Below are 11,593 nucleotides of genomic sequence, written 5' to 3'. Positions count from 1 at the left end.
CACACCACTGACATACTGTAAGCTGAATCAGCTTATATAAAAGAAAAAAGGAAAATAGATGGCGACACAGGCGTTGCTAAATTAGCATATCGACCCGTTACTATTGAATTATATTAGGTGTTGACGAACGCCTGTGTCGCCATCTATTTTCCTTTTTTCTTTTATATAAGCTGATTCAGCTTACAGTATGTCAGTGGTGTGGCTCTGCCCTAGAGTGCTGTCTGTTCTATATTTTATTTTTCGCTGCATAAGGACCACCGCCGTGCAAATCCTCTGCATTGGTGGATCGATCGGAGGAGGGAGGGTGAATTGGTACTTCGATCTTTTCACCAAGGCGATGATTTGTATAGCGATTGAAATGCAGCGATTCCATGACCATTATTGGCCTCGTGGTCCTCTGTCGAGATGGGGCATAATGGTCAGTCTATCTTATTTTAATTTATTTTGATTTTGTTATCGTTTGGTAGTTCCTTTAACCCTCTTTTGGTGATATTTCACGTCTTTTGGAACTGGTACCTTTCAGGGGGGGGGTACCGCTAAATTAATAAATAATTGGCATTATCCTAAATTTTATATAGTTTTTGTTAATTGGATTTAAAGATCGAAATTATAAGGGTTTCTGGGCTACTAATTATATCTATTCCTTTTTTCGTTCGATTGTTTATTTGGGTTATTTTTATGTTAATTTTCGCTCTACAGTTTTTGCCATACTACTGGCTTATGTTTTGTTTTATTTTATTTAATTCAAAAAATTGGATATATATATATATATATATATATATATATATATATATATATCTGATAATTAAAATAAATATGATATTTAAAATAAAAACATCAGCCAGTAGTACGGCAATAATGCAGAGCGAAACGAAACGTAAAATAATATAAAATAAACAAACAGGGAAGGGAAAGTAGCGGTAGTAGGACAAAATGATAGCTACATAGACATATTTATTTATTTTTATCACTTTTGCCTAACTTTTACCTCACATAATATATATATATATATATATATATATCAGTTATGTAACATTAGTATTGCAATGGCATAATGATGTAACAAATGGTTACATAGCATCTACTATCAAAAATTCTTCCCAGTTATGTACTTTGTGTACTTAAAAATATTTACTGAATCCCTCTTTAAATCTATGTAAGCTCTTATCCTCTGCAAGGTTAGGTCATTCAGTCTACTTTCTTTAATTTAAATCTCTTCCCTTGTTTGAGTCATACTAGAAAGAAAGAAAATAAATACCTTCAATACTCACTCAACTTTTGCTCAGCTCTTTTAGGGGATGTATGGTTGCCCAATTCTTTTATGGGCTGTATGGTTGCCCAATTCTTTTATGGGCTATAAATACCTGTCACATGAAAATGCCTAGTTTGCTGGAGTATGAGTTCCCGAAATGTAGCCATGAATAGTAAGTGTTTTTGGTGAGGTGGTTCAATTCTTTTAAAATTGTTATCATTTCAATAATAAATTACTTAATCTACCACATGATATAATAGTGTAGTATCTATTAATTCATTAAATTAATGAACAGTCACGTAAATTCCCCTCTTTTAAGTAATACCTGTATATATTATTCAAGATGTTTTGACCATTGATTTATGTAGAGTAGATAATTACCTCTATATCCACTTGAAAAAATTCCTGTATATTATTAAGTACTCTGTTCTCCATCCTTGCAACTGTAGTATACTATTGAGTGAACTTTATTGTGGACCGTATTACAACCCTAAGGTGCTTTACATTTCGAACATTGTTGAATGTGCTACTCCCAGTAAGGCACATGCAGAACTTTGCATTTAAGCTTGGCGCCTCCGTAGCCAGGTGGGAAGGAGCAGCAGTGTGTAGCACACGCTTTTTGATTAGACCGGGGTTCAAGCCCATCACGACCAAATACGGAGGATGCGGAAAGGTCAGGGAATGACCACCGCATATTCCCGGAGCAATATGGCCTTAGTTGCTAATGCTCCTAAAAAAAACCAAACAACAACAAACAGCATTTAAGCTTAATGGATATTTGTATTTTCAGCTCATATGTACAATTTGTCCATTCTGTTTCAGAAACATTTCCTGGTTCTCATTTTAACAACCCAACCCAACTTAATATCAGGAGCAGATTTTGACGTGGAACTTATGATGCCATAACTAATATCATTAATGAAATTTAAAAACAAAGGTCCTAGTGTAGAACCCTAGGGGCACATGGTACACTGGTCTTCTCAGAGCATTTCCCATTTAAGTACAGTAGAGTGTCAATAATCTGAACTAATTAGTACTAAGGGTAGTTTGGACTTCCAATTTGTTCAAATTTTTGAACTTATCAAAAATACAGTTCTGGAGACTAAAAAGAAAAAGGTTTAGTAAGTTTATAAATAAAAAAAATAAAAGTTTTACTTATGTGTTTTTATTCATAGGTAGCAAAACAGATGGAACTTTCAGTCGCAATAACACAGTCATAGGCCTTTAACAAAAATAATAACTTATTTTTTTGCTGCACCATTTTTCGAACTTCCTTTCTTTGCTGCGAGATCTTTCCAGATCTCTCACTCTTTTCAGCAAGAGTAGCTGAGTTGGACAGTATTCAATATTCTCGTACCTAGTCCTCGTGGGTAGCATATTGGTAGAATCACCATCATCCTCACCCTGGGTGTGTAAAAGACCCGAGTTCAAGTCCTGTCAATGATGGGAGGAACTTTTTTGGGCCTTTTCACGGTGGCTGAGTTAGTCAGTCTCAGGTGGGGGTAGCATGGTTTCTCTCCCCAAAATGTGGGTTTTTCATCCAGCAAACAGAAAATAAACCACAGAACACACAATTTACAGACAGTATATACATGGAGCAATATAGCCTTAGTCAACGATGCTCCCAGGACCCAACTATAACAGCATATTCAAGGGATGGGTCATTAGCTGTTCTCATAGGGTTTTTTTTTTTTTTTTTTTTTTTGCACCATCAAATTTCAATGCGAACTTTAAAATTTTTTCCTTGTTGTTTTTAATTTCTGTTATGGTTGACTTTCCAACCTCGTAAAATCTTACTAACAAAGACCCTTTGAAAGTCTGTTTAAAATCTCAATCTTCAATATAATTGTTAAAAATTTCTGCTTCCTTTTAAAAGAAGAAGAAAAAGACCATAACTTCAGTATGGTAAAATAAATTCTGTAAATATTCAGAATCTCTTTATTCCTATATCTAAACTTTGTAAACATTTTACTCCGTATCTCACTTGCACGTATCATGTTATTGCAATTTCTGCATAACATGTGCTTTGTTTCATTGACTGACACTTATCTTTTTTTACTGTTTTAGATTTTACAACCCAAAAGAAAAAAGAGTGAACAGAAATATCAGATTACAAAGTGTTATGTTTAGTTAGTACTGCATGCATGATTAAGCTATGTACATAAGGGTAAATTTATTTTTATTTTGCTAGCCTGTGGATAATATTCTTCTGATTTTCGCGTATAATTTAATTTTGTTCATTGGTAAGATAAAATAAAAGTATAAATTTGTGCTTTATACCTTCATTTTTATAGCCTGTGGATAGATAATATTCCTCCAATTTTTGCTTATTACAATTGCCATTTAACAGAATCAAAATTCAATTCGCAAATGTGATCACAATTACCAGCGCTTACTGCAATTATTTTATGTCACCAGCATAAAAAAAAAAATGCTGGCTCGTTCGAATTATCGCCGTTTGGATTTTTGATGCTCTGTTGTACTCTGTTCTTATGAGTTAATTGTTTTATCCACTGTAGCACCCTACCCTAAGTGCCACACCCTGCAACAGACTTATGACTATCACAGCAGATTAGTCAAGCAAGGTCTTTTCTTAACAAAACTGTGTTGTGATTCTCTTATAATATCAACTGTATCATCTCTACAAAATTATGGACTATGATTCTGTAATTTTTTCTTCCACAGCAGTCAAACTTGTATGCTGTGTTGCTCAAGCACTCTTGGGAACCTTTTGTAAAGGTTCAGTACCAAAGGACCCTGAAGGTGAAGTTGACTTATCTTCATTTATATCCAAGCAAGGATTAGCATTAGCAGAAGCATGTGATGCAAGAAAGCAAGCTTATACAGCGTCAGCGAGGTGATCTGATAGAGGTGTATAAAGCCTTGAATGGTTTGAGCATGCTCAATGCTGATGGAATTCTGCCTCTTGCTCAGAATAATCACCTGAGAGGGCATAAATTCAAATTGAGGAAAGACAGATGTAGGATAGATGATGTGCTTAAATTTGCCTTTAGCCAGCGGGTAGTTGGTTGGTGGAACAGACTTCCATCCCTTGTTATGGAAGTTGATAGCCTAAATAAATTTAAGGCTCAGCTGGACAGGTATTTCGAACGAATGGAGGGGTGAAGTGGAAGGTTTTTTTTTTTTTTTTTTTTTTTCTGGCTGATGCTGCATAAGCTTGCTTTCTTGCATCATATGTCTCTACTAATGCTAAACTGTCGACGTTACTTTTCTTCAACAGAATATGCCCCCATATCTGGGATGGCATTCCCAAAATCTCGCAAGCTTCTTGACTCTATTGAAAAGACCACAAATAGATTAATTAATGACACATGTCTTACAAATTCTCAGTTTCTACTGTATGTATTTCCCATATATATTTCTATAAGCTCTTTGCTTCTACTAATGCTAATACTAATCAGCCAAAAAAAAAAAAAAAAAAAAAAGCAATTCCCATTTTACCCATCTATTTGCTCCAAAAGTTTGTCCAGTTCCTCCTTGAATTTGTTTAAGCTATCAACTTCCACAACGACAGATGAAAGTCTCTTCCAGCAATCAACTACCCACTGGCTAAAGACAAACTTCGCCACATCTATTCTACAACTATCTTTCCTCGATTTAAGTTTATGCTCCCTCAGGTTCATAAATGCACACTTGTTAAAGTGTAATTATAAATTCACACATAATTATTTTTATTATTATTGTGTATGATATTAATAATCACTGTCATGCATTTATTTCCTCAAATTACACACTCATAATATTGCAACTTGTACAGCTATACCAATTTCATTTTATTTTTATTGCCATTTTATTTGCATTTTATTATTATTTTGATGTACTAATTTTACTTTACAGTTTCCCCCACTTTATATTGGCTTGGTAATTCAGCCCATAATTTTCTTAATTTATCGTAACCTCTAGGATTTTAACATTTTTTTCACCTTTCACAAATCTGCTACACTTGTTCTACTTTCCTCACACTTCTAGTTGCTGGCACTTTGTGTAACTTTCACATCCATTTATGGATATTTAATTCAATATGTTAATACAACTTATATATACTCTTGCATCCTTTAATGCTGCTTTGTGCTTTTAGGTGCATCTGTCATACCTATTTATTCATTTTACATTCACTGAAATCATTTCATAAAGTGTATACCTCTTTTCTTATGCAGCTGTTTAGACATTTCCTTTATAGGGTTACATTGAATACCCATTTATATATATGAATATCACACACACACTGATGAGCCAAAACATTATGACCAGCGAGTCGTTATGCAAATCGAAGCAACTGCAGATGAACTACGGCATGGGTCAGGACACAGTATAAAAAACATCTGATACTGAGCTCTGTTAATCAGTGTTACTCTTGTTCTTCAGATGGGAAAGGCAGCGGACTTAAGCGAGTTTGACAAAGACCAAATTGTAATGGCCGGACGACTGGGGTCAGAGCATATTCAAAACGGCACGGCTAGTGGGGTGCTCACAGTCAGCCGTAGTTAGTACCTACCAAAAGTGGTCCAAGGAGGGGGAACCCACAAACTGTCGGCAAGGTGTTGGATGACCACAGCTCATCGATGCTCGAGGTAAGCGAAGGCTCTCCTGGGTGGTCCGTGGCAACAGAAGGGCAACTGTGGTGCAACTCTCTCCGGTAATTTGAATGCTGGTGATGGGAGTAATGTGTCACAACACACAGTACATCGAACCCTGCTGAAAATGGGCCTGCGTAGCCACAGGCCACTCTGAGTGCCCATGCTAACCGTGGCTCACCGGCGACAGCGCCTACAATGGGCACGCGAACATCGAAACTGGACCTTGAGTGATGGAGAAGTTATTAAACACAAAATGCCAAGCTAGTTGAAGAGAAAAAAAGAGAGAAAGAATGTTAAGAACCTATATAAAAAATTAAAAAAAAAAAATCATTAAGTAGAATTAAGTCTGAATTAATGCCAAATTAACAGGCTAATCATATGTACAAAAGCTGAAAGAAAAAGAGGGGAGGGTAATGGAGATAAAAATTATAAAATTAAATTCAAAAATAAAAATTAAAGAATTAAAAATTTAAAAAATTATTTAAAAAAAAATTTTTTAATTAAAAATTGGTACATAGATCAGGTATTTCATCAGGGGGCTACACCTGATCATGTACCAAATACTGTGTTTCTATGCAAACTCATGCTGTGGAGAAGCTATTAAAATGAAATAGATAAAAAAAATATATATATATATTTTTTTAATCTCCAGAAACATGAATAAGGTAGCCCCAACGAAGTGTATTTAGATTAATAAATTGAGTCGATAGTATGTAAGAACGCAAACGCAGTGTGTTTAAGTCGAAATTTTTTTAAAGTATGTAAATTAAAAAAAATAAAAATAATAATAATAAATAACAAGGTAGCTGTTTTGTTTGTTTGTTGTTTGGTTTTTAGGAGCATTAGCAACTAAGGCCATATTGCTCCGGAAATATGCGGTGGTCATTCCCTGTCCTTTACGCATCCTCCGTATTTGGTGGTGACGGGATCGAACCCCGGTCTAATCAAGAAGCGTGTGTTATGCACTGCTGCTCCTTCCCACCTGGCTACGGAGGTGCCAACAAGGTAGCGGTATAGAAAAAGGAAGCAATGCAATGTAAAGGAGGGAAAAGAAGTTAAAAATATAGAGGCGAAGATAGTGAGAATAAGAAAAGTGAGAATGTCCGAATCACCCTCATATTACACTAATAGTTCAACGAACGGAAAAACGAAGAGCAGAAAGTAGAAAGATCTAAAGAGAAGGAAAAGAGTTTAAAGGATACTAGGCAAGCCGGGTGTGTAAGTACCCAACCTCATAGAGAGGGCCTTGGCTGTGAGAGTGTTAGTAGAAGTGGAAATTAATACCGCTAGCTTGTAGTGTATATTTTGGGTGATAGATATATGAAATATGATATAAAATATGAAAAGGAGAAAAATTTCCTATGATATTTGGCAGAAACAAGTTGAGCGGAATATAATCAAGAAATGAAGATACAAAAATGCGATCATGATTAATAAGGTACAATTATGCGAATATGATTAATAAGAATGGAATGCAAACAGAGGGAGACCTATGACAACGATGGTGGAGTTGCTCAGAAGAGAAGAACTGTGGGAGCCCTCTGTGGCCAAAATAAAATAGAGAAAATAAGATTGATCATAAGTAATTACTGGTAATATTAAATTAAAAAATGAAAAGAAAAACTTAGAAAGTAAAAGAACACGAACATCGTTCTAATAGAAGTCATTATGTGTGATCACTTTCCAAGCAGTGGAAATACCACCATTCAAATGTACACTGTACAACTATACAGGTATCAAATTAATCAAGGTGGAATGTGGTGAAACCGAATTTTTCTTTAATGAAATCAGAGTGATTTTTTATAATAAAATTTAAGAAATTAATAGGAATGTCATTATTGCGAAGTTTGGTATAGAGATCATTTAAAGCACCAGCAAAAAGTGATTGATTGCTGCTAATATTAGCCAAACGGATAATTTGTGTGTAGATTATATTTTTATGAACCTTAATCGAAATGTTAATCATAATCGCATTTTTGTATCTTCGTTTCTTGATTATATTCCACTCAATTTGTTTCTGCCAAATATCATAGGAAATTTTTCTCCTTTTCATATTTTATATCATATTTCATGTATCTATCACCCAAAATATACACTACAAGCTAGCGGTATTAATTTCCACTTCTACTAACACTCTCACAGCCAAGGCCTTCTCTATGAGGTTGAGTACTTACACACCCGGCTTGCCTAGTATCCTTTAAACTCTTTTCCTTCTCTTTAGATCTTTCTACTTTCTGCTCTTCATTTTTCCGTCTGTTGAACTATTAGTGTAATACGAGAGTGGTTCGGACATTCTCACTTTTCTTATTCTCACTATCTTCACCTCTATATTTTTAACTTCTTTTCCCTCCCTTACCTTGCATTGCTTCCTTTTTCTATACCGCTATCTTGTTATTTATTATGATTATTATTTTTATTTTTTTAATTTACATACTTTCGACTTAAACACACTGCGTTCTTACATACTATCGACTCAATTTATTAATCTAAATACACTGTATTGGGGCTACCTTACTCATGTTTCTGGAGATTAAAGAAATTTTTTTTTTTTTTATCTATTTCATTTTAATAGCTTCTCCATCAGCATGAGTTTGCATAGAAACACAGTGTTTGGTACATAGATCAGGTAAATACCTGATCTATGTACGAAATTTAATTTTTATTTTTGAATTTAATTTTATAATTTTTAACTCTATTTACCCTCCCCTCTTTTTCTTTCAGCTTTTGTACATATGATTAGCCTGTTAATTCGGCATTAATTCAGACTTAAAAAAGTAAAGTGCAGCCATTATCAACCCACTGCAGGATGGAAGCCTCCTCAACAATTCATGTTGAGGGAAATGGACCATAATCTGCCACGCTGGTCCAGTGCGGGTTGGCAGATCGACCGTATTCAGCAGTCAGGGGCTTGAACCCCGGTCTACTCAAAGAGCGTGTGCTACTGCACTCCCGCTCCTGCCCACTCGGCTACGGAGGCCGTAGGGTTTAATTCAGACTTAATTCTACTTAATGATTTTTTTATTTTTTTTTTATTATTTTTTTTTTATATAGGTTCTTAACATTCTTTCTCTCTTTTTTTTCTCTTCAACTAGCTTGGCATTTTGTGTTTAATAACTTCTCCATCTATATTTATATTTATTTTTATTTTATTTTACTTTCATTTATAACACTTATATATATATCCAAACTTATATATTCAGATGAGTATTAGTATCACCAAGTAGTCACATTTGGAGGTTATACAGTTATTTCATTGATACTTCCCTTGTCCAAAACATTTTTGGAATTCCTCTTTTAGAATTCACTTCAGAGCATATATTATGTTCATTTGAATCCCATCGAGTGGGCTGATTGAGATACACGTGTTATACTGAGATTGGCAATGAGAGGAATTTTGTTATGCTATTAAAAGGTGTTCAGGAGAGGACAGAGAGGGTTGTAGGGGTGGCAGGATGTGGGTGGGTTTATACACTTCTTATCAAAATTGGGTTGAAAACAGTTAGATTGTTACCACAGTCTGGTCAAGGTTTGATGGATGTAGAATCAGTATTTTGTGTGAGTTGTCTGGTGGTAAAGTTCATAGTCATGTTAAGCTACAGGCCTGATCATTGTGAGTAATATGAAAACAATCTGTTTAGGAAAGTTGAATCAGCAAGGAAAGGTGAATGCCTCATTGTGGACGACTTTAAGCATACCTTAAAGCATTTCCCAGATGGTTCATAAAACTGATTGAATCAGTTTTATGAACCATCTGTGGAATGAGCCATCTGGGCAACAGCTACATATTTTATGTCAGAGTGAACAGGAGCCCACATATCCTTTACTTGGTTCTCAATGATGATCAAAGTATCATCGAGGATGTAACAGTGCAAGAACCATTACCTGGTAGCAACCACAATATTACAAAATGGATAATATCTGATAAAATTTATATAGTAAAAAGGCAAAGTATAGTGGTTTCAAATTTATGAAGGAAGAGGGAAAGACCATAGTGGGTTGAGGGACTTCTTAGGCTCTATCAACAGGAATATTTTTTCAGTTGACAGATCTTATACAGCTAAAGAAGGATGCATGATAATAGTCAGATTATCAAGTAAAGGATATTTCTTGTGTGAATACAAAAAAAAAAGTTGTTAAATTATGTAGGTCCCCATCAGAGTCTGAATTAACAAAATCATCGACATTTTCTGTCAGAATTGCAGATGAGTTAAAGGTATTTTGTATCCATTTTTACAACTGAAAGGCATATTTTAACCAGGGCAAAAAAAAAATGAGAGTCATACTTTAAGGTTAGTGAATTTTCTCTGGAGAGTACCTATGAAAAAAAAAAATAATAATAATAAATACAGAGACCAAGAGAGAGAGAGGGTAAGGCTCCTGGTGTGAATGAGTGCACCATGCCATTTAGAATGCCACTGAGATTGTCAGAAGACTCTGGGAGTGATTACTTTTTTGATTTTATAATCATTTTTACTAAAATTTAATTAATTGAAATGTGGGTACAATGATAATCAATTAATAAAATCAAATTTCCGAATTATTGAAACTGGTTACATGCACCTCTGCAAAGCAGACACCTCCTTATAGTAGACACTCTTCTGATCCAAGGGTGTCTGACTTAGAGAGGTTTCATGTATGTGTACAGACACACACTATTTACTTTTCTCAATCTTTTCTTGTAATCCTTCTATTTTCTCCCTAAATGGCCACATTTCTTATTCTATCTCTCCTAGTATTTCTACAAACCTCTCCAGGAACTCCATTTCCATTACTTGCATGCTGGTGATATCTGTCTCCCACATTACCCGTGATTCTGACCCATAGGTTATTAACAGTACATAATGTGATCTATGAAGTACCATTTTGTACTTCTCAATACTTCCTTTTTCCAAACTAGATCTTTTACACAGTTATAAAACATTCTTCCTCAATCTGCCCTTCCTTATCAATTCACCTTTCTTTTTCTACCATAATCCATAAATATCTGAAACTAGCCACTTCTATTTTCTTTCCCTCAATAAACATATTAAGAGTTAGTAGTCTAAATATAAATTTAAAGGAGGATTGGAGAAATTATTAGAAAGAATGGGCAAACTATCCGTTGAAGATAGTTTGCCTATTATCCACTATATGTTGAAGGCCCACAAAAGTTCAGTATACGTCCCTTCCCCTACAGTTAGTGTATTATAACTCTTTAATCTTTATCTGCATTAGACTATTATATAAATGTAGTGTTTTCTCTTTTACATTATCTTGTGTTTTATCTTATTTTTACATAATTTTGTAATATTATACTCTTATGTTTAATTTTTTTTTAAATTTACATTCCTAGTGATTTTTGTACCATATTAAAGTTGTTATTCATTGTGGTATAGTTTAGGGCTAAAGCCCCCGGGCTATGTAAATAATTTAACTAATGTACAAGTTAGTGCATTTGCATCAAGTATATCTCATATTGTGAATACCTCCACGACATTGCACTACCTCAAATAAGTAACGCTTCACCATAGGAGAAGACTATTATTACTTATTCTCAGCGGATACCATCACCCATATGGCACCGTTTCAGAGCTTATTGGCTCCTCATCAGTGGGTGGGCAGGTACCCTGGTGTTGCAATGATGATGGTGAGGATTTATACTTTGCAACTGGGTTGTCATCATTGCAACATCTGGGTACCTGTCCATCCACTGATGAGGAGCTAATAAGCTCCGAAACGGTGCCGTATGGGTGATGGTATCCGC

The sequence above is a fragment of the Mastigoproctus giganteus genome, chromosome 1, assembly GCF_048544385.1.
Source record: "Mastigoproctus giganteus isolate SK-2022 chromosome 1, ASM4854438v1, whole genome shotgun sequence".
NCBI classification, from domain to species: Eukaryota; Metazoa; Arthropoda; class Arachnida; order Uropygi; family Thelyphonidae; genus Mastigoproctus; species Mastigoproctus giganteus.
The sequence above is the reverse complement of the archived record's forward strand: the minus strand, read 5'-3'. Positions refer to the sequence as shown.